This window comes from Pezoporus flaviventris, unplaced genomic scaffold (genome assembly GCF_033815535.1).
Source record: "Pezoporus flaviventris isolate CSIRO_AGI_PZ_B2104156 unplaced genomic scaffold, CSIRO_AGI_Pfla_v1 ptg000023l, whole genome shotgun sequence".
NCBI lineage: Eukaryota > Metazoa > Chordata > Aves > Psittaciformes > Psittacidae > Pezoporus > Pezoporus flaviventris.
Window position 1 is genome coordinate 8233028 of NW_026892571.1, and position 22976 is coordinate 8256003.

Below are 22976 nucleotides of genomic sequence, written 5' to 3' on the forward strand. Positions count from 1 at the left end.
AGGGAAGAAATAATAAACAACAAAGGGAAAAAAACATGCTGGTGACAGCATAATATGGTAACGGTCCCAAACCTAAAGTCAAGTCAGTTTTTTAAATCTTGATTGAATCTTTTGAAGTGGAACATACTGAGGTAAATCTGGCACTGATTTTTATATAAATTTAATATATTTTATGTAATAAATATAAATATTTAAAATATTTTATTTTAATAGATATTATAAGCAAATAAATAAATAATGAAATTAACAGCTGGTATTAGTGTTCCTCTCTTCAAAACAAGGCCAGGAGATGAGATATTTCTCTTCTGCTTGCCCACTGGGTGATTTGCACCAATACTTAACCGTACCTTGTTATGCTTCAGGTGATTGCTTGTGGAAATATAGCAGGAAAAGTTTTTTCCTGGTAGGTAAAAATTGGAACCCACTAGTGCTGATGCAATAGACCATATGGTCCCCATGGTAGGTGTGCTAAAAAGCGCCTACTGTAGAAAAGTTACAATACAGAGCGCCGTAAGTCTGCTTGGCATAAGGTACAGGGGGACTGTGCCAATGAAATACACAGTATCTGTTGCCTAGGTGCATGGAGAAATATAACAAATAAGTCTCTATTCACTCAACATATGTCAAAACATGCTGCTTGGCTTGAGGTCCTCCCGGTTCACATGGCTGTCCAACAATATTCAAGAAAATTTTAAAAAGTATTAAGGGAAAGTAAGGAAAAAACCTCAATGTATTCTCTTTTATGGTGACAATTATTTCTCTTAAGTTTACTTTTTCTATTTTTTTACATCTCAGCATCATGTTTTTGTAAACCTGATCCTCGATGCCTCTTGCAACTGATGAGAAGGGTACATGGATCGCACTCTTTAATTGCAGATCCGAATGCTTGCTATTCTCATGATTAGATAAATACAGACTGTGGCTCTTTCTGTCTTCTTAATTTCAAGCAATTCTGGATATCATGAAAATTCCTCTTTGCCTCTTTAGTGAATGCGTAAAGACTTGAAGTGCATTGTACTCATAAATTTCTGAATGAAGCAGATAAATAAACTGTCAGGTTTATGATGGAGGAAACAGGCATTTGACATAAGAAGCTGCCTACCTTGCTACCTTCGTAGTAGACCTAAAACTGGAGCATATACATACCTAGTTGCTGAAGCCCTGTTCAAGCCACCAGAGCTTACCATCTTTACAAGACCTTTTACCTCTTCATGCCAGCAAGATATCTTCTGTTTGATCACTCATTTCAGTTATGTTAGTGGTTATCTCCAAGATGTGTCTTTAATAATGTCATTTAGTAATGTCTAGCTGATTAACACTTTGAATCGATTTTGGAGGTTTCCTTCTATTTCTTCATGTAGTAACTGTCAGATAGATAGGAATCAAATATTTTGGTTTTATTTGTGTTTTTTTTTTCTTTCTTGGGGGGCTTAGTTCATGAAATCCAGTTTTATCACGAAGAGTACATTTGTATGGATGTCAAGATATATCTGTCTTTCAGCTTAGGGGTATTAACTCTGCCCTTTTGAATTCATTTGGAATTGAATAAATGAATTAAGAAGTAAAAATCCTTACCTTTAAAGCTTGCTTAAGGCTGAGAAATGAAGATCCCTGATTCTGCTGGTTACATCCAGCATGCATGCTTGCCTTTAGCATTTTAACTATTCAAGATAAAAATCTCACATGTAAGAAGCAGAAGCAGGTTGCTCACTATCATGGAGCTGAAGCTTGATTTTTTAAATATGGATATATGAGTTGCAACTTGAAGAATGTTTAAGAAAAGCATGCCATATAGATGGGCTTCCAAGCCTCTAAGCAGTTACAAATGTACTGAACCAATTCTGATTTTAAAGAAAAGGCATTTCCTGTAACTAGTGAGGAACACTGACCACATTTCAGCTTGGCTTCTTATCACAGTCTATAGTAACTGAGCAACTTCTTAATAAATTGAAATTAAGCAATGGCAAACAGAAATATAGTCTTTTCTGACAATGTCTCTTTATTCATGCATCACACATACTATGACACAACAAGCCACATGTTAATGATTTTTTTTCCAATATTACCTTAGAGCAATAATAAAATATATTCATAGAAACTTGGTGGGGCAAAGACAATGGGTTGAGAGTAACAGGAAATGACCATAGCTATTTTTTGGTTTACTGTTGTAGCAAGAAATTGCTTTTCTCACCAAAAGCCTCTGAGTTTATGCACAAAGGCATAGCATAGGAAAGGTTTTTCTGTGCTGTGGAAGGAACATGAAGAAGGAAGAAAGATAATACAGCTTGTAGATTTTAAAAGTACCATAACCTAGCATTTAAGACATTGGGGTTTTTTTCAGTCCCTGTTTATTGCTCCATTTAATGCTGAAAAGAGAATACAACATTGCCTAGTTTTCATAGGTAAGCTTGCTTTTTCAGAACTAATCTAGTTTAACAACTAGAAATAGTTGTTAATATTCGGCTGGGTATGCAAATTTTCATGAACAATGAAACAGCATAATGCACATACACATAAATAATTGGCTAAATTCTCAAGGAGTTTTTGATGTTATATGTAATAAGAACAGCAATTCAGGAATGCTACTTCATAACTTAATAAAGAAAACCTCCAACATTTTGGTGTTTACTAAGCAATGAAGATATGTACTTTTGCATTACAATGTCTAAGCAAGAGCGCATGCATATATTTATCTGAGCCATCTCAGCAGCCTGTACGCTCTCTTCAAGTAGCAGTCAGTGTCTTTGAAACACCATGTGTTATATTATTTTCTTTCAATGGTTCCAAGAATATATACCCTTTATCAGCATTTCACCAGGAATTTCACTGTTCCTGAAAACTGATTCCAGGATATTTAAATCCAGACTTCCTGATGGAGTAGTAAGAGATCTTTCAGTCAGAGATCCCAGAAATTCTACATTATAATGAATGTAGGCGATCAACACCTTCTGTTGGAGAAAAAGAGAGGAAATTGCTGAGCGCCATCAGAGATCCTGAATAAGAGTTATCTCCTGTAAAAAAACAAAATTCCTATTTCTGTTCAGTTGTTTATGCACATTTCTATAGCTACTGAGGCTTGGACTTCAGTGCAATTTAGTTTACCGAGAACTTACCTTAAATGAGTGGATAATTAAGACTTTTTTGTGCATGTTCCAGTTCCCATATCTGTGTGCTGTTCATGATGCAAAATAAAGAATCATCTAGAAATTATATTCCTGCTGCATTCTAAGGTCAGGGCAACAGGATGTGATGGACTTTTTCAGTGGGTACAGAAAGCAGGTGACTAAAACTTATTCAAGAAAAAACACAGAAAGACATTTTCAAGACATCAAAACAAGACTGTGGTTACACAGTAGAAAAATATGATGTAGGGACTTTCCATCCTGAATTAAAAATAATATGGCCATGTGATGCAAAGCCTAGTATGGTATGAGATTGTTCTGCTCATTCAGACTTACTCAGAAATTGTCATGGGTTTATTTTATATTAGCTAGCTATGTCAGACTTTGTTGTCTGCCACTAGCATAAACTCTTCATTGAGCATTCTTTCAATTTTATAGAAGTTATACTCAATTTCTGTCAATTTTATCAAACATTGTAGATTGAGTTTATAAGTTACATAACATTCTGGTAGTGTTCTGTTAAATTCCTTAAAGTCAAGGAATTTCTTAAAGGCTCAGTGGAATGATTTGTGACTTAAGGTTGTATGAAAACCAATAGGATATGGCCTAGCAGTTTTAGAAGAATAAACTTCCCCAGGTTTGTTTCATATGAGAGTTTTGTGCTTTATTTTTCCAAGGCTGTAATTGACTTTTTGAGGACTTTGGAAAAAAAGGAATGAACAAAAACCCAAACCAAACCAAAACAACACATAAAACCTGATATAACAATAAATTAGCTCTATGTAATTGATATGTTCTCCACTCTATATATAAATAGTCTACAGCTTTCCATAATGCCCTCTAAAGTCAGGCTGAAATACTGCTATTGTTTCATTGGACCCTATAGGACAAATCCAATTCTGGTACACTTTCAGTGAAATGAACAGTTATTCTTGGGACTAATTTGGCCAGAATAATTTGACCTTAGAACGGTTTCTAAAGAACAGCATTTTATCTTCACCAATTCCCTTGAAACAGACCAAAATGCTTGAGTTTTAAATGACACTAAGATTGGTCCATTTTCTCACTCTCTTACTCTCTATGTAATCACTAAATATGATAAAATGATTAGTGGTCACTGTTTTCAAGCTCCATGAGACTTAATGAGACTTTTAAGAACTTGTATGTTACTAAATACAGAAAGTTTCTTTCTGTATTTCTATTTCTGTAAGGTAGTCGTTAGTGTATGTCTGGAGCATTATTTCATGGATGAATGATTTTTTCATATTTACTTTGGAGCCTACATTTAGATCAATATATTTGCTTCAGAAAGAGTCCTGTCTCTGACTGAAGGCTTTGTTGTCAGCAGCTTGCTAGTGTGAGTGAAATCCAATTTGTTTCCATTATAGATGAAGCCACAACCAAACGGCAATTTGTTTTTGTGTATGGGTACACTGCATAGGCACAGAAGTGACAAAAGCAGAAGGAAAATAGAGGGACTAAGTTGCAAGCAGTAATGGCTTGTAAAACCTTCTTACAATGCGTTTGCAGCCTCTGTTTTCCGTACTTGCACTCAAGGATCATCAGTACAGTTTTCATGACTTTTTAACACTCTCAATACCCAAGATCTGTAAGACTGAGAAATTTAAGACTTGCAACAATCATCTTTTGTCTGACCTAAATTAAATCACTGATGCATGCATCACCTTATCTCAAGAACTGATTATTATGCCTGATTTTAAGCAGTTATTAAGACAGGAAAATGAAGTGACTGACAAGCGTTGAACAGTCAAACATTTTCTAATGATTTATCTTTTTAACTTTATCTTGTAAAAGAACTTCTGCATAGACTTTAAATGTGTGATGCTACTGCAACAAAGCAAAAATTATTTTTCTTCTTTGTCTTTACTAATTAGTGAGTAACAGGGAAAAAATACTGAAGCAATCTGGGTCTGCTGAAATACCAATTTCAGGCACTCAGTGTGAATTCCAGCCTTTGGGAGTTGGTTTCTGAGTCACACTTTCAAAGCATTTAAACAAAACTATTTTTGGTAATGATTTTTCCCTCCCTTACTTTTAGGGGATTTCAAAATCTGTGAGGCTCACCCTTTCAGATTTCCAGGCTAACAGATTTATTCCCATGCAATTTAGCTGATGCATAATGGAAAAATAAAAAACGCCAAGTTGGCTTTTTTGAGAGATATCCTCCCAAAAGTTGTCATTCTTAGAAGCACATCTTGTTGCTGAAAACCGAGTTAGAATCCAGGTCTTCCAAATCTTGAGTCTTCCGTATACAGTGTTGTTTTTCAGGACAAATCATGAAGCATGGCTACGGCTTTTTTGAAATGCCACTCATACGCCCTGTTTCAGCAGCCCTGTGCACAGCATACATGTTATCATATATGCACATATGATACAGCATATTTACCAGAACTCCTGCCTCTAATCTATTCTTGCTGACTTTCAGTGTGTCCCTAGCTCTGATTCCCTCCCACACCTCTTTTCACTCAGTCTTTGATAAGGTCCATGTTTCACAGATGTGAGGATTTTATTACATCTGACAAGTCTCTAAAGAGGTCAAGACCATAAGGACCTGGACTGCTGGACTCTTTCCAAAACTGTGCTTTACTTGAGTAAGTCATTTGTTCACTCTTCATCTGTCTTTAAAATGGGCATAACTTTTTTTTAACATTGCAGAGAATGACAGAAGGATTCTATACATTCTATATGAATTCTTTGTACAAAGAAGCTCTATCTGAATGCTAGAAACTTTTCTGTCCAGATTTTAGCACAATATGACTCTTTGATCTACATTAATACTTTTTTTTTTTTTTTGGTGGAATGGAGGTAGTTAAATGGAATTGGGTTTAGAAAGATGAGCCAATAATTACACGTTTCAAAGAGGAACAAAAGGGGACCTGGAAGGCAGTGGATCTGACCAGTTCTGATCTTTGTTCTGATCAGTTTGTGGGCAATGTTGTTGTTTCGGGTTTGGGGCTTTGAGGGTTTTATTTTAGGTGGAGGGTTTTTTTGTTTAGTTGGAGGTTGGGTTGGTGTTGTTTGTTTTTTTTTTCATTTCATTTGTTTTGGATTTTTTTTGTGTTTTTTTTTTTAATGTTTTTCACTGTTTGGGGTTTGTTGGGTTTTTTTTCATAGAGAGCATCAGTGTGAAGTAGCACTCTACTTTCTTCAAGTGCTGTTTTAAAAATATGGGATGGAAATTTGTTTGCCCTCTGGTCCTTCAGGCACAAATTACGTTTGGTCAAACCAGACATTCTCAGAACAACCTACAGAATTGTTTCTCAGACCAAGTTATTCATTCTGCTTCAGTGTTTGCAGAATAAAAAGATGGTGTTTTACTCTGAGAGCATTGGCGAGTCTGTTATGGGAATGATGAAGTCTCCTCAGCAGCCTTCAGTGTAAATTGCCTCCTTGAAGGAGGCTGGGCAGTTAATTTCAATGGAAAGGAAAAGTTAAATGAAACGCAACAATTAGTCTGCATTTATGCAATGATTTAAAGCAGCTTATTGTCAAAAAGCATATTTGTAGATATTGCAGTTGCTGTTATATAAAAAACATATGCTTGCTTTTAAGCCCATCAAAGCTTGTGAAAATTGAAAAGATAAATTAAGCAGGAAGCTATAATGTGCCTTTAGAGAGTTTAAAAATTGCAGGAGGGTTCAGAGCTGAGCTTTAGCAGGGACGACTTGATATTACTTTTGTCAGTTTTTTAAACCTTTTTTACAGTTACTAATTACATTGGTAGCTGGACTTGACCCAAAGTGGATCTGAAAATAAACTGTCATTAATAAAGCACTGGTCTGAAAGTGCAGGTCCTTGGCTTCCACATTCCATTTCCATTTTTTCACCTGTGATTTGGCTTTTTGTTTTTTTTGTGAGGTTCAGGTTTATCTTGCTATAAAATTCCTCATAGTTGTCCAGAGTTTTTATGCTGTTTGTTGTATGTGCTGACTTACAGGTCGCTGTTATGCACAGTAGTGTCCCAGTTTTGGTTCTGAGTGGTAAGCATCAAAGCTACAGCCTGAGTTGGATCCCTGAATGATCCAAAATATATGGTCTATTTTCATGTATACAGTGGTGTTGAGGTTTACCTCCTGTATTATTCTGTGAAAGCCCATATTTCTCAGATTCTGCTTTGAGCTAAATTTGGAGACCATGCTTAAAGTTATGTGATCAGTTTTATTGCAAGAATGTTACAGTTCTTTATGCATATGTGAGACATGAAGCTGTAAGCTACGTGGGTTTAGACTTCTGAGATGGGATTGACTTTTTGATCCCCAGTTTCCATTATCATTTTAGACACTGTATTTCATTACGTTTGTCTTAGATTGCTTCCTGCATTATTTTTAAATCTGACACTGATGTTGGATTTTTTAAATTATAAGTCCAACAACTTTCAACAAGACTTAAGAATAAGTATCTTTTTAAAGTCTGGGTAATACAGAGAGCTGGTTGTTACATTTAACATGTTAAAGCTCTTTTTAGAGGAGTTATTTTGGGGAGAAGTTATTTTCTCTTGCAAAAGTTATGCTTTAAGGATATGTATTAACAAGCAATTGAAATGATTAATAATTCACCAGTAAACTGACTCCAGCCTACTTGGCATTTCTAGTACTGATTTGTTCAAGTCTATATTTTGAGAATATCCAACTCAAATCTTTGCTCCATCTCCTCTTTCCCCACATCAATGCCTATTAATGTAATGATGTTTCTTATCTTGCTTGTTTGAGTTCTGTATATTTAATTTGAAAAACACTGCCAAGGGAAGCTAAGCAGTGCTTAGAAAACTGGGGTAGGTTTGTTTGTTTCCATTTATTAATTTGTTCTATCCTGTTAGCTCTCTTAATATTTCTTGTGTATTTGGCAGGGAACAGACATGAATATGACTGTGTTCTGTAGAGCAGCCGCCACTGCCTCTAGCTGTTTCAGCAACTCACCTTGCCAACACATCTTTTCTTCCCAGTTTTGTCTCCTTGAACAAGGGAAGAGGTTTGAGGCAGTGCTTGTCATCTAAGAGTTATTTTGGGATTAGCTGGGTTAGTATTCCAAGGTGAAATATTTTCATCATCCTGAAGTGGGGCAGAAAATGTTCACAGATTAATAAACAAAAAGCCCTGCAAACATACATAGGCTTAACCAAAATGGTTTGGTTTTGCATTTCTGCTGTGTTGTCAGAGTATATTTGAAGTTAAATTGCAAAATGTTGCTTCAAATTGAAATTTAAATTAGGTCTGTATCATCATCTTCCGTCTTTAGTTTTAATTTAGTAGCTGTACCGAGCTTGGAAATGTCTCACTATCGACTTTCCCTTTCTGTTTCTATCTGAATATTTCTCAGAAGTTTAAAGATTTTTTTATCAGAAAATAGTCAAGCACCCCTGTAGCTGGAATCCTTCCATTTATTGATAACTTCATAAATAAATACACAAATAACTAGTTATTACCTGTGACTGTCTTGCACTTGTTTTAAAGCCTTCTGTTTAAATAGTATCATCTTGCTCCACAGACTCAAAACTCTGTTTTATAGTGAGAGATAAATTTTTCGTACAGCTTAAGCTATAAGAGGTTTACACGTGCAAGTTTTCCATTTACAATAGAAAATCTAGTTATTTGAAACCATAATATGATCTACTTTATATTGCAGAGCTTCTCATGCTCACTTCCCCCACCCTGTGCTGCAAAGAGAGAGGGTTGCCCAGAGCATGTCTGCTAGGATGCAGTGATGGTCTCATTCCTCCTGCTGAGTAATTTTTAATGTGATATCTGACGTGGCAGGCAGTTTAATGAGAATTCTGATAATTAATTCAAACTTAACTGTTGAAAATGAACAATCCGTAATTAAGTGAATGTGATGTGATGACTAATTAGTTGATGTAGCAAATAAGCCAAAGTGCAGTTCATTTTTAAAAAGAAATATTTTAATTGTTTGACAAAAAGTTCTGTAATGCAAGCAATGACACATTGCTCTTTTTTGTTCTGTTTTTTTTCATTTCAACCACAGGTTACTAAAAAATTACTTGCAGTATTCCTAAGAAGTTGGGTTTCAAGGTCAGGATTAATCAAAAGGTTGATTATATTTATCACTAGGTGTTTAGCTATAGAGATAAAACCAGCTTTTTTTCTTCTCAGTTACTATATAGTTATTTGTAAATTTACAATTTATTCCCTATCCCCAACGTAGACTTTCAAGTCATTAATAGATGTCAGTCTTTCCTTGCAGTGAACCACTATAGATTTATTTTAAAGTTTAACCATGTCCTATCTCTAATTCCAGTTCTCATAATTTTAACTTATATAGGAAAAAAAATGCCTTAATGAAGACATGATTAACACTCCATTGTTAGCAAGCGGTATTTTAATGGTAGTCATCCTGCATAATAGAGAGTGTTGTTTGGAAACCTTTTGCCTGCTGATTGTGAAGAGTATTTAATTAGAAATGTAGCCCTGGAGCAGAGGGGAACCTTTGCTCCTAATTGCCTCTGTTGGGAGCTCCTCCCTTAGGCAGTCTGGGGCAGGTGGGACACAATGAGAACAGGGTGGGTGAGAGGTGCTGCTGCTTTGGGCAGAGCTGATCCTCCAGCTGAACCCTACTGAGCCAAGGGACCCAGCAATGCTCACTTGTTTGGTGTGACCTCCACAGTCTGCCTCCCTTCAGCTTCCAATAGTGGTTTGAATACTGCTACACTTCTCTGGTAAGCAAGGCCTCTAATGGAAGTGGAATTTACTTTTTTTCTTTTTTTTACCTTTTTTTTTTTTTTTTTCACTGAAACAACTGTGCTGCTCTAGGGAGGAAAACAAAACTGTCAGTGGTAGGTTCAATTTTGCCTTCATTGAAATAAAATTCCTTTTGTCTCAATGTAAAAACGAGGCTATACTAAGCTCTCATGTAATACCCGTCCTCCAAAACTAGCATTTTGCTGAAAGAAAAGAATTGGAAATTGTTTTCCTAGGGACTCTTAAGGATAGACTAAAAGAAATCTCAACTTCTTTTATAAAATAGTCCTTTGGGGAATTTATCTTTCTTTGTCTTTCCCAAGTACTTTTAGAGCGCAGACTTAAAAAGCAAGCCTGGCATAAACTTCACATCTGTTAATAGTGTTCATCTGAATTGCCAGGAACATGAGGAACGTGCTTGTCTTACAACCGGAGAATTTGGTGCAACTGTAAAAGACAAACCCTAGTTTGTAATGTGATTGGGTTCCTTCACAGTTAAAGGGAAGAAACTTTTCAAGTGAATGCATAATAGGGTCAACAGTGTAGAGAGTAAGTATCCCGGGACTTAGAGACAGAGTATTGTCTTTCTGATAGCATAGAGCTGCTTTTTAACCTAAATGCTCAAGCAAAAACTGTGTGTGTTGACAGCAACTTCAGTTAATAATGTAGGCGGAGAGGTTTTGGGTTGTGTATCTTGAAGGAAAAGAAATAATTCAGAAGTGAAACGGACAAATGCTGAAGAAAAATGCCTTAATTAACAGACTTGGTTGTTACGTTGTTTCATGGAGTGTGAACTATCGATTTCAGTGTTCTCTACTTTCATTGCTGCTCTTGCACAGGAAACCACCACATGATGTTCTTCTTTGTCTTGTTACTTGATTAGACAGCAGCAACAAAAAAAAGTTTAGTGGAGCTAATTGTGTTGATTAAAAGGGTGATTCTGTCAAAAACTGCCCCTGCTTAGAAACTGATAACAACTGAGAACCAGAGTGGACCAATGAACCCTGGCAGTCTGCTTCTTACTTTGCCAGTGCTGCCTGCTATAGCAGCAGGAAAGGCTCCATAAAGCCCTGTGCTGTGTGGTATTTCACCCTGCCTAACACCTGGAGTCCTAGAAGGTGTTCTGATTGAAACTGCAAGAAATGCCAAAAGTGTCTATTACAGCCATAAGGTATGAGCTAATTATTTTAAACAGAAGTCAGTCGGACAAATTCTAGCTGGGGAAGGGTCAATCTAATTAATTTCAAGGCCAGTAGTTTGGAGGATGCTCGCTCAGTAGAAATCGGAGCAGTTAGTTCTGATTCTGCTGGCTGGCTCACCTGGCCAAGCCAGTTTACAGAGATTGTCTTTTTTTAATGTGCTTCTTTCAGTTTCTCTCTCAGGTGATACTAATCCCCTCGGTCAGCTTTGAATATTAAAAATATGGAAAGAGGAGCTTTAAGGAACCAGGGAAAGAGCCCCTCCCTCTTAGTTTGACTTTACTTGTTCCTTCCATGTTGCTTCTGCTTCTGTGGTAGGGCTGTAGTGTGGAGTCTGAGGGGGTGAATGGACCAGTCCCCCTGGGCAGGGTTACTCTGCCCCTCCAGCACAGCACAGCTGGCATGGGTCTTGGGCTCCCCTGAGCCTTGCAGTGAGGGGTGCTGATTTCCTCATAGAGCAATGAGCAGCAATTGGGCTAAGTGGATTCCCTCTCTTGCAGGCACTTGCTCTGGACGCCAGTAGATATTCCTCTAATCAGGCAGTTGCCAAATGTAACTTCAGAAATGAGGAGCATTAGTTATCTGAAGAAGAGGCAAGAGCCTGGTATGAAAAGGCAGCATTCACAGATTAATCTTTGGCTACAAAAGATAAAAATTCTATTCAGAAGAAATCCTACAGCTGGAAAGAGAGAAGCTGAAGAAATGCCTTGGAACAGAAGTTTGAACTTAAAATCAGAAGAGATTTCTTCCACTATTATATTTCTCTGTAACAAACAGACTTTCTGCAAGGTGATTTATAGCTCATACAGAGTAGATCACTCAAATTGAAATCTTCGCAGAGGCACAAATGTCAAAGATCTTGGGGAAGGGAGGGTTTTGTGTGAAGCTTGTGCTAAATGTGAGCCAATGGAATGAATATTTGTATGCCATTGTCCAAAAGCTGATTTGGAATTTGTTTCGAGTTCTCTTCCATAATGAAACTGTCAGCAGCTTTTTGTGATCAGAATTTAATTTTTTTAATTTCCTTTAAATTAAAAATATATTTCCCTTTTGATGTTTCAAGCCAGGCTGAAAGAAACTTTTAAACAGTGTAAATCAGCTTTTCATTTGAATTTATCCTAGATTATTCCAATGCTTTTCAGTTTTGTAGACTGTATGTCTGGTTCCAATTCAATAGTCTTGTGTGAATGTGGGGTCATCTGTATTCAGTGCATCCTCAGTCTCAGGTCGGGGCTTTCTGAACCTGAGGCTGGATCCCAGCTTCTCCCACTGCCAGTGCTTATGGTCACTGTCCCTTTCAAGAAGGGAAAAGGACTCATAAATTCCACTTCCTCTGTGGAATGTTCCTCTGGGCATTTCTGGCTTAACCAACACGTCTTGACCACCTTTAAGGGGAGAGTTCCATTACTTATACATATATCTATATATGAAGTAAAGCAACCTCTCAGAATATCAGTTAATCAAAAACTTGCTTTTATAAAAGGGACAATGAATCAATGTTAATGGTTAAAAAGGAGCATTTTGATGATATCTGTAACAGGAAAATCCTTTCCTCCTCTTTTTTCTTGCTCTACTGGAGGAAAAAAAGGCAAATTAAGTTTAAATGTTCATTATATGTGGCATGCACATTGAACTTCGTTTGTACTGTGAAATGTAGCTGGTTTCCAGCAATGGGGGATGGGGAATGGAGAATTTACCTTAGTCAATTCTGGTCTTTTTCCATTTGTGAAATTTTGACATCTCCCTCTGGTGGCAAAAGTCTGAAATATCCATCATACAGCTGCCTTAGGGGCCGGGGGGAGAAACCTGTAAGTGTATTCCAAGGTACGCGCTTGAAATCAGCATATTTACAGTTACAAATATGCAAAGCATAACAGACCTACTCGCTGGAGCACAGTTTTGACGTGAGAGAGAATGAAACGTAGGTTGGCCCGAGAAATGGGATTAGCAGTATCCAGTGTGAAACAATATCAGAAAAAGATAGCAAGAGCTGAGGCTTTTGCAGCAGGATCTAAGGATGGGATTCCAAACTTTCATGTGGTACAAACCACTAGGCTGCAAATTCAACAGTCTCTAGTAAAGTCAAATATTAAACACAAATTGTCAGGGAGGAGAGATTTTGAGATTAGAAAACGAAGGATACTAAAGGGTAATTTTTAACATTCTATTTTTTAATTTATTTTTAAGGTATAACATTGTACAGTCTGTATAGTCTATTGTGTATCAAGGAATACGCTACTGGACCAGAACCTACCTATTTTTCAAGACATAGTAATGAGGAACAGAAAATACTGCTTCCTACCTGGTGGGGTTTGTACTTGAGTGTTATTGGTGTTCTCTGTTAATAAAAGTGGCTTTGTGAAACTCTGATCTTCCAGTGAGAATCAGAAATAATAGCACAGCTTTGCTTTTTCCAGTCAGCTCACTCACTGCCCCTTTTCAAGTATGCGTTAATAGCTATTTCAAACATTTATCCATTAAAACTATTTAATAAACAAGATAGAAATGTAGAAAGCCACCTTAAAACCTCCAGCTGATTTAAGGGAAGAGTGATTTATCTTCACTATGATTGTCCTGGATAATTTAAAAACTTCTGGCTCCCAGAAATCATAACCTGAAACCCTTGAGTAATCCTCCCAACCTAGCTCTTTTTTTTTTTCTCCTCATCCTACGTACATATAGTTGAATCTGTTCTTCTGTACCCACGTTAATGCTTCATTTAGTCGTCGATCCCTTGTGTCTTTACAGTTGATCTCCCTGTATGTAGAATATAAGTAGGTGTTCCGTATAAATAAACTACCCAGTGGGAACCAGATGCTGAAATTTATAGCTGACTAGACAGAACCACTGAAAGGTGATATAATATGCTTGGCATCTGTGAGTTAGCATCAAGATGTGCTCTAAATACTATTGCAAACAAACAATTACAGTTTCTGGACATAAAGAACTCCATGTGCTCCATTAGTGCTGTTGGAAATTGCTCCCAAGGGCTGTAGTTCTCACTCAATTCAGATCACTTATGTAATTTCGGAGCATGAACTGTTCCAGGGAGCTGCAGTGTTCACTGATTTCTACACTGTTTGGTGAACTTTCTATTTAAAGGTTTCTTGTGTTGAGGCTGGAACTAATGCATTAAATTCAGCAGCATATAAGAGCTCCTGAAAAGTTCAGATTAGAAAATGCTACTTGTAGGATGCTCCATGCCCTGCTTAGTGATCTGAGTGAAAAAGCCGAGACATAAGCAGAGGCAGCTTGTAGGGTCAGGGCCTGGATTCACCTGTCGCACTTACCTTCATTAATCTTGTGTTTATATTGTTGGGAAAGTACGTGCTGCCTGTAAAGTGAGATAGCTTCACAGTCAAGCTTGATATCTGATTCCTGGCCTGATTCTCAGTGGAATTTAAATGGGCTTCCTATGTGCTAATGTGTGAAGCCTCAGTGATCAGAAAGCTGCTGGAGTGCTGGAGTTGGATCAGTGAATGCTTGCAGGTGCTGATGCTGTGCTTGGCTTAGCTAGTAAGCTTTGCAAAGCTTTCCTTACATGGAATGTTTGTTTTCTCTACAAATGGTGTTTATGGAGAGTTCATCCTGGGCTGAATTCTGCATTTTAAGGAAACTTTCACAGATGTCCTGTTCTGTGTTTTCACTGTTACAAGCCACCACTGAGTCATGCAGCCAGTGACCTGCTGACAAGCCAGTCCTTGCTGCTTACTAAATATAAAAGACACTGAATGGATAGCCATAGAACTGAAGATTAATTCAGCAGCAAAGTCAGCCACAGATGAGTTGCGAAAACTTCTTCTTCAAGCTAACACATAAGGTCTGCCTGCTGTGACTGGGTGGTTTTTCCCTAGAGATTAGAAAATAAGAATTCTGGATGTACCCAGAGCTGCAAGGGTGATATTATTAGGCAGTGTTTGGAGGCACCTGGTTGACTGTCCTTGAACTGTGACTTGAGATCTCCCTAACATACAGAAACACCAAGCGCCAGACTTGCATGCTGCCCTTAATCTTTCAGTCTCCCAGTGCTTTAAAAACCTGCTTTCTAGAGAAGATTTCCAAGAGACTGCACCATGCAATGAATGGGTGGTTACAAACCCACCAGCCATTTATCTGAACACACCCTGAGAACAACATGAATAAAACATTTGCAGGCTTAAGTGCTTATGTAAATTCTAAGCAAATATTGGGTTTATGCTGCTACTCTGTGTATATTGAGTGGTGCCATACTGCATAACGGACCCCGCTGACACATGGGTGACCGTAAAATAAATATTTCCAAGCATAGTAAGGGTGTTTTGTTGTAGTTGCTGTGTTTGTGGATTACTTGCCAAATTTTTTAAGGCAACTGATCCTAAAATATGAAAATCCATGGCTTAGATTTGGGGGCAGAAGGTTGGAGGGTGCTGGGGTTTGGGATTTTTTTGTTGGTTAGTTTCTTGGGGGTTTCTTTGGTGGTTTTGGTTTTTTTGTTCATTTGGTTGGTTTTGTTGGGTTTTTGATTGGTTGGTTTGGATTTTTTATGGTTTTTTTTTGTGGGCTTTGTTTTTCTTTTGGGTTTTTTTTTTCTTTTGTGCTTGTGGCTTCTTTTTTTTTATAATCCAGCTGAAGTGGATAAAGTCATGGTTTTAGTTTGAAATTGGTTAATCCATTTCTAAACTCTATTGTTCCATTATTTTTACTAGTCAGAGCAATCCCAGGCACAGCTACAGGTTGGGCAGAGAAGAGATTCAGAGCAGCTCTGAGGAGAAGGACTTGGGGGTGTTGGTTGATGAGAAAATGAACATGAGCCGGCTTCAGTGTGAGCTTGCAGCCCAGAAAGCCAACTGTATCCTGGGCTGCATCAAAAGGAGCGTGACCAGCAGGTCAAAGGAGGTGATCCTGCCCCTCTACTCTGCTCTTGTGAGACCTCACTTGGAGTATTGTGTGCAGTTCTGGTGTCCTCAACATAAAAAGGACATGGAACTGTTGGAACAAGTCCAGAGGAGGCCACGAGGATGATCAGGGGACTGGAGCACCTCCTGTATGAAGACAGGCTGAGGAAGTTGGGGCTGTTCAGCCTGGGGAAGAGAAGGCTGCGTGGAGACCTCATAGCAGCCTTCCAGTATCTGAAGGGGGCCTATAGGGATGCTGGGGAGGGACTGCTCATTAGGGACTGTAGTGACAGGACAAGGGGTAACGGGTTAAAACTTAAACAGGGGAAGTTTAGATTGGATATGAGGAAGAAGTTCTTTCCTCTTAGGGTGGTGAGGCACTGGTGAGGCCCAAGGAAGCTGTGAATGCTCCATCCCTGGTGGTGTTCAAGGCCAGGTTGGACAGAGCCTTGGGTGAGATGGTTTAGTGTGAGGTGTCCCTGCCCATGGCAGGGGGGTTGGAACTGGATGATCTTAAGGTCCTTTCCAACCCTAACTATTCTGTGATTCTATCCTGACCTTTTGCAATTAAGGATCCTTTTGGACAGTGTCTCATTATATGATGCATTTTTAAAAGTACTATCAGTTAAATATCAATGCCTGTTCTGTAACATTGTGCAAAGCAAAATGCAGGAAGTGCAGAGATGAAAACAAGGGGGGTTTATGATTCCCTTATTTCTGCATAGTATATCTGGAGGATGAGTAGGAGTCTAAGATTTAAGTCTCCTTCTAAATGGAAAAGCTGAAATATTAGTGAGGATTTCAGAACCCTGTTTCAACCACAGCCTTTCAGTGCTGGGAGGGCTTTGGGCAGAGCAGACTGCTCTGTCTAGCTGGGATGCTGGCTTGCACAGGAGGGCAGACAGGTGCTTTGGAAAAGCTGGTGGGTGATTGCGTGGGTGTGATAATGAGGTGCTGTTTTGGTTCTCAGTGTTCTTTTTCTGACAGCAAACTGTCGAGATTCACATTATGTCGATGAACAAATATTGTGTAGCCAAAAACCACAGGCATGTCCAAATCTGCAGTAGCTTGATTATGGTATGCTGTGAGGTTTTGATTAGCAATTTTTGATTTTTATTTAACTTTGACCAGTATAATAGCCACAGCACCTTCATAGCAAACATCCAAGATTTATTTTTCTCTTTTTCTAACCAAAGTCATTGGTCTGTGTAATTTATATCATGGCTTTGCATTTCCTGTCTATGATTACAGCCAAGTACATAGGGCTTTACATTAATCTCTTTACAGGGATTTATAAACCGTCCTCTGTTCTTTTCCTTCTTGCAGGTTCCCAAGCCACATATTTGGCTTCAATTTCAAGGTTTGAATTGACCCAAAAGATCAAAGCAAAAGACATCCAATTCACCATGATGATTGACTTATAGCCAAACTTTTATAAGTTGGCAATTTCTCATGTGTACAGAAGGGATATAGCTTACCAAATCTCATTGACATTCAGAGGGTTTTGGACCCACTTTAGTCTTCTCTCACAATCCTGTGTTTAAATGGCCTAGGTCTGCTTTCTTTTCAAAGTAAATATGCATTTCCTAGAGTTTTATTATTATTATTATCTTTCTTATTGATGAATTTTCTGTATTTAAGACTTGTACCTCCCTGAGAGACATTCATCCTGCTTCTTGCTGACTCTGAGTGGTGTTGACAGCTGAGTATGATTATACATGATAACAAATTACTTATGTCAACAAAAGTTAAGAAGTAGGGAATTTTCAGATGATTCCCACTCCTTCCAAAAATACAGGCACAAAGGTGGGCTTAGGAAACACAACTGGAAAATCTTAGATTTCTGAGAATGATACCAATATTATTTTTTTGTCATGGTGTAGTAGGCATGTAGCTAATTAATGCCTTACACCAAAGACAGAAGTTTCCAGCTTCTGAAGAAACTTGATCTTGAAGAATACACTGAAACTTTTTACAAAAGATTATGGAGTTGCCAGTGTTTTCAGCTGAAGAATAAACACAAAAATACTTTAAAGCATAGCAACTTATTTAACTGTCAGCGCTGTTAGATCCAGCCTTTTTTCCACCTTCTTACGAATAGAAGAGCAATGAATAATATGTGTAATAATTACCAATGTTTATTAATTAATCAGTAGTTATTAACTCCCCTGACACTACAACGTTTCCTTTGCTTTGTGGGTTGCTGAGCAGCAACCTGTGCAGAGTAACACTTGGGTAGTAAACAGCAAAACAAGTGTCTTTGTGAAAAGAATTCAAGAGAATGTATGTTTTCAGAGTAGAGATTTCATTTTGAATAGGGGCAGCCAGGGCTGTAATTTCATCGCTAGCAAAGTATGAACAGAAAGAATCAAAGTGCACATATCAAGAATAATAAAAGAGCTTGAACTTCTTAGAAGCCTTTTGGTTTTAATTTTAAGTAAAGGAACTTCAAAAATGCTTTTAAAATCTTAATCTTAAATACAGTTCAGACTGGAAATTGCAGTTGCCCCTCCTTTAACCTTTGGTATTCTCCCCAACATTCTTCTTTGTCAAATGTACTCAATTTTATGAGCTCATTATTTTTCCTGTACTAATACGTTTTTCTTATCTCCTAATTAACCACTGCTGCTAGCTTACGCATGATGGCATGCTTACATCTGCTCTGGCTTTTCTCTCTTATTTCAATGCAGGTCTCCTGATGCAATTGACTCAGCTGATGCTTTGATGCTATTCAAACTGTCTTCTGGTGTCAAGTCTACGTGGTTCCAGTTCAGCGGAGGTGGGAATGCAAATGGACAGCTGCTAACAAATCTTCCTAATTAAAATTTGAGAGGGACTTGAACAGGTAAATCATACTAAAATTCCTTACATTCCTTCAGCTTTCAAAACTTGATTAGAACCTGTCCTTAAAATTTCAGTTCTGCATAAAACACAAGAACTTTTTTTTTAGATTTCATGTTCAACATTTTGTGTGTCTTCTCTTGAAATCTCCTAACTTACATTTCATGTGTGATCTCTGCCATGCTGAACTAATCTCTTAAGGTATCAGCCAACAGTTACAAAAGCAGTACAAAAAAAAAGTGCAAAATATTTTTAGTCAGTGTCAAAATCTTTGGTCTTCAATTAGTTTAGCCAGCACTGATAAATGAGGTTATTGTTTTGTTTTGCATCTCTACCTGATATTTCATACATCCCAACAAGTGTATTTAACTTGATATTTTTCCGCAGTTTTCCATTCTTTTATAAAGCTATTTGCTGACATAAAAAAAAAAAAATCAAAACAGACTATTAAATCTGTTACCAGTTGTGCAGAGTTTTGTTCCTTGTGAGGCTATACTGAAGTTGATGCTACAGATAAGCTATTGAAAAATTAAATGACACTAGTGTGCGGTGAGAAAGCAGGCAGTGGTTAAAGTCTTTGGTGTCTTTCTACATGAGTCATCAGTTTTATCCAAAATCAAGGCATTTCTTGGGTTTGCATCTTTCCGTTTTTGTTTGAAGCTTTTTCAGCTGAAAAGCTGTAGACAGAGGCTTACAGAATTTCCCAGAGATAGACTGGTTGGATAGAAGTGCTTTACCCTAGAATGAGTTCTTTGCTGACCAAGAAGGTCACATCTATGGCTTTTGGAATCTGATGGTTTGTGGGCTATTATGATTCTATGGTCATTGCAGATGCCACTTCATAACAGCACATTGCCAAGTATTGCAGACTTCCCAATGCAAGATACATGCACTGCAGAAGACATGGAAATATGCTAACAATGCAGTCTTTGTGTCAGAAAGCCCTATAGCTGTTTTCCTACTAGAAAGCTGGAAGTGTAAGGTAAAGAAAACACTAATGAAAATGGTAGTCTTGAGTGACTTTCACTGCACAGTGCTTGAGATGCTGTATTCTTTCAGACATCTAGGCCTTCCAGAAAGTGAAAAATTGATTTTTAGTGTAATTTATATTAAAAATCACTTAAATATAAGAATACACTAAAATATTCTTTTAATATCATATTGTTTAGTATTTATTAAATATTAGGATAATGAACACCACTTTAGAAATTGTTTAGTAATTATACAACTTCCATGCTGATATTCTCATCTCCCATCACTGAGTTATTAACACCAAAGATTATGTGCAGCTTTTCACTCATTTCTAGAAAATTTGCTAGTGAGGGGTTATTAATTTCTCAGATTGCTGACTGGAAAGTAGATGTAACTTGAGGCTAAATGTGCTGACAATGTTTTCCCGTTTTTAAAGGTAGTCTAGCTCTCCTGGCTTATCATACAAGAAACCAGTTTGGCAAGCTTAATGAAAGTTTCAAGAGTGGGAAAAGAAATTAAAGCCCTTTGACAAGGTCATTAATTAGAAACTGGTTTAAAAAGAATAGGAAAACTATTATCTGGTCAAACGATATTGTGTCCATATGGTGGGCATTGTTAGGCTGGTAGAACTGGATGATTTATTTCCATGTCACAGAGAACTTTATCAGAGGAGGAGGATGTTTAAAGTTTCACTGTGTTACATTCCATAGATTTCCCTCACTCCCCACTGTATCCTACCATTAAATTACCTCAGGCAAATATTCTGTACCTTTGTTTTGTCTGGCTGCTGGTTAATTTTCCCTTCCTCCTCTCCACTGGTTTACTCAACAATTATCAGGCAAGTGGTCCAAGGTGACAAGTATAAACTTCTCCTTGAAAGAACAGCAGAGGTGGAGCAGTTGCTGTGGTTAGCAACAGCTGGTCTTGAAAGAGAACCATCCTGAAAGATCTGCCAATACTTTTGACAGTTCCTCCCCTTGTTTTCCCTGTGAAATGACAAACCCTTTCACAGACATCACATACCATATGTAATATTTCATTCCTTCAAGCTATGCTAACCTCCTGCTGTCTGACTGATTCTTGTGCTGGGAAGGGGGAAAAGATATTTTCCTGCCTGTACCAATCCTGTGTTGTCTCTTAGGTAACTTACGACAATAAGAAAGAGTCGACCAGCTTATCTTAATGTCAGTGTTTGCACCAATGTTTTTGTTGGAAGCAAATGGCTTCTCAAAAGTCATTTGAAGAGCCTGACTTGAACACACTGTCCTTCCTCTTAAAACTGCAGACTGCTAATGTAAAAGCTCATTTCTTTCAAATGCTCTATTCTCATAGAGAAACCCTTTAGAAATAGAAAGAGGAATGGCTTCCTTAGGATTTTCCTTTTTTTTTTTCCAGAAGGCTGCAGGCATGGCAGAGTGCTTTCAGCAGTGACCTGTTACATTACCAGAGATGATAGCGTGATGTTTGTTAATTCGCTGTTGTGATGCTTTAGGCAAATGTAATGGGTGGAGAGGCAAGAAATCTATTCAGTAATGTCATCCCCTCTAAAAAAGATTATAGGAAAATGGTTTATTATCATTGCTTACAATCACTGCTTGCTGGTTTTCAAAATACCAACAATATGTCAAACGCTTTCAGGAGACCTGTGAGAAACAGCTCTTTCCTCAGATAATTTACAGTCATGGCAGGCTGTCATCTGCTGGTGTGTATGTGTATTTTCCAGTTTTTATTGCCCTTTTTCACAGAAAGGCAGAAAAGAAAAGCATCAGAACATTCTCTGTTGTCGAATGAAGGGAAAATAAACAGGAGAGGAGGACTGCAACATGAGTGCGGAGTCATGCTTTATTTGGTTTGTTGAGGGGCAAGTTCAGATGATTATCTAGAATGTTGCAAAGCTTTTCCTGTCAGCTTTGATACATAATGAGAATTTATTGGTAGACATCCAGAGGGAAAATTGCTTTGAATTCTTGCATTGCATTTTACAGTGTGCTGTTTCCGTTGGAATGAATGAATAGTGGTTCAATGTGTGCATATATGTTGAGCTGTAACCAAAACTTGGAGTGCTTGGGCAACAAGATGGTGCCTTTCTTCTGCATCTGTGCCTAAACTGAGAGCTGGCCATTGCAGTGCTCATAAGGCACCAGCCTGTTTTCTTAGTGATCACTCTGGAAACAAATGTGTTCTTTCCAGCACACCATGTCTGGTTCTTGTGTCAGGCTCAAATATTGCAGTACCATCTTCCTGTTGCAGCTCAAACCTCTTAAATAATCTAATTTCATCCATTTGGTTACTTCTGCCAGATTTTCATTTCTTTGTCACAGCTGTCCATGTTCCAAAGCTTTACAGTTTTTTGCTGCAAACTATAGTATATGGCCACATTTCTTTCTGAAGGTTGGTAGTATACTAGTACTCTGTTTTCAAAACAAGTTGGAGAACTTCAGCTTGACTCGTAATCGAAACTTTACTGATCATGCATCAGGATTCATTTTGCTAAAAATATAAATTAGTTACCACTGGGTAAATTTCAGCAGTTTCTTATCTTTCCTTCTAATTTCTGTATTAGTTTGAATTAACTGTTATTCCAGGGATTGCAGGCCCTTCCCTATGACCATGCAATGACTTTTACCAATGCATTATCACACTTGCTTTGAATTCTAATGATTCAAGAGATGGGGAGTTTCAACAGCCATTGCCATCTAGAGAGGAAACTTTTTTATTGGTTAAACGTAATTCAACATGCTGTTCTTTCTAAACATCAAAGATCTGTGTTTGCTGGTGGTGTTTTTTATTTACATTTTCCATGCCTTAACAAATTCACATTTTGACCTGAGCAGTATTCAGAAGGGTCTAAAAGGCCCTGGTTAGAACAAGAACTAGCATGGTTTAGCTTACAGTTTACCTGATTTTCTGAGTAAATATAAACATGCTATACATGTATCCTTCTGCCACAGGATCCAGTTTTAACTGGAATGGAGGACTACAGAGGGTGGATGGCAATTTTTTCTCTTTTCCTACCTTGTAGAATGCCCTTCCCACTTGTGCTCTGCTGCCCATATAACTCCAGATCTCCCAGACAGAGAATAGCTTTGGTGTTCTGTGAGGACATGACTTACCATAATAAGGTCATTGTTTTCTGAAGTATGTAAAGTAATAGAAATATAACCTTGTGCAGCCAGCTCTCCTTGGGACAAGATTTTGTTCCACTAGTAGGTGAAATAGTGAATTGTCATTCAGGAGTAAATGGTGTGTGGCTGG

General features: G+C 37.8%; 1 protein-coding gene across 3 annotated transcripts in view; it reads left to right on the forward strand.

Annotated features, from left to right (window-relative positions):
• Positions 1-22976, forward strand: part of ATP10B (ATPase phospholipid transporting 10B (putative)) — a 207300-nt gene that overhangs the window by 59068 nt on the left and 125256 nt on the right. For 2 of the 3 annotated variants that reach the window (XM_061456584.1, XM_061456583.1), the window contains exon 2: positions 18599-18753. The gene's annotated coding sequence lies outside the window, so the exon portion shown is untranslated. Of the gene's footprint in view, positions 1-9695; positions 9814-18598; positions 18754-22976 lie in introns of those variants that run through there. The other variant, XM_061456585.1, reaches the window with a different exon arrangement.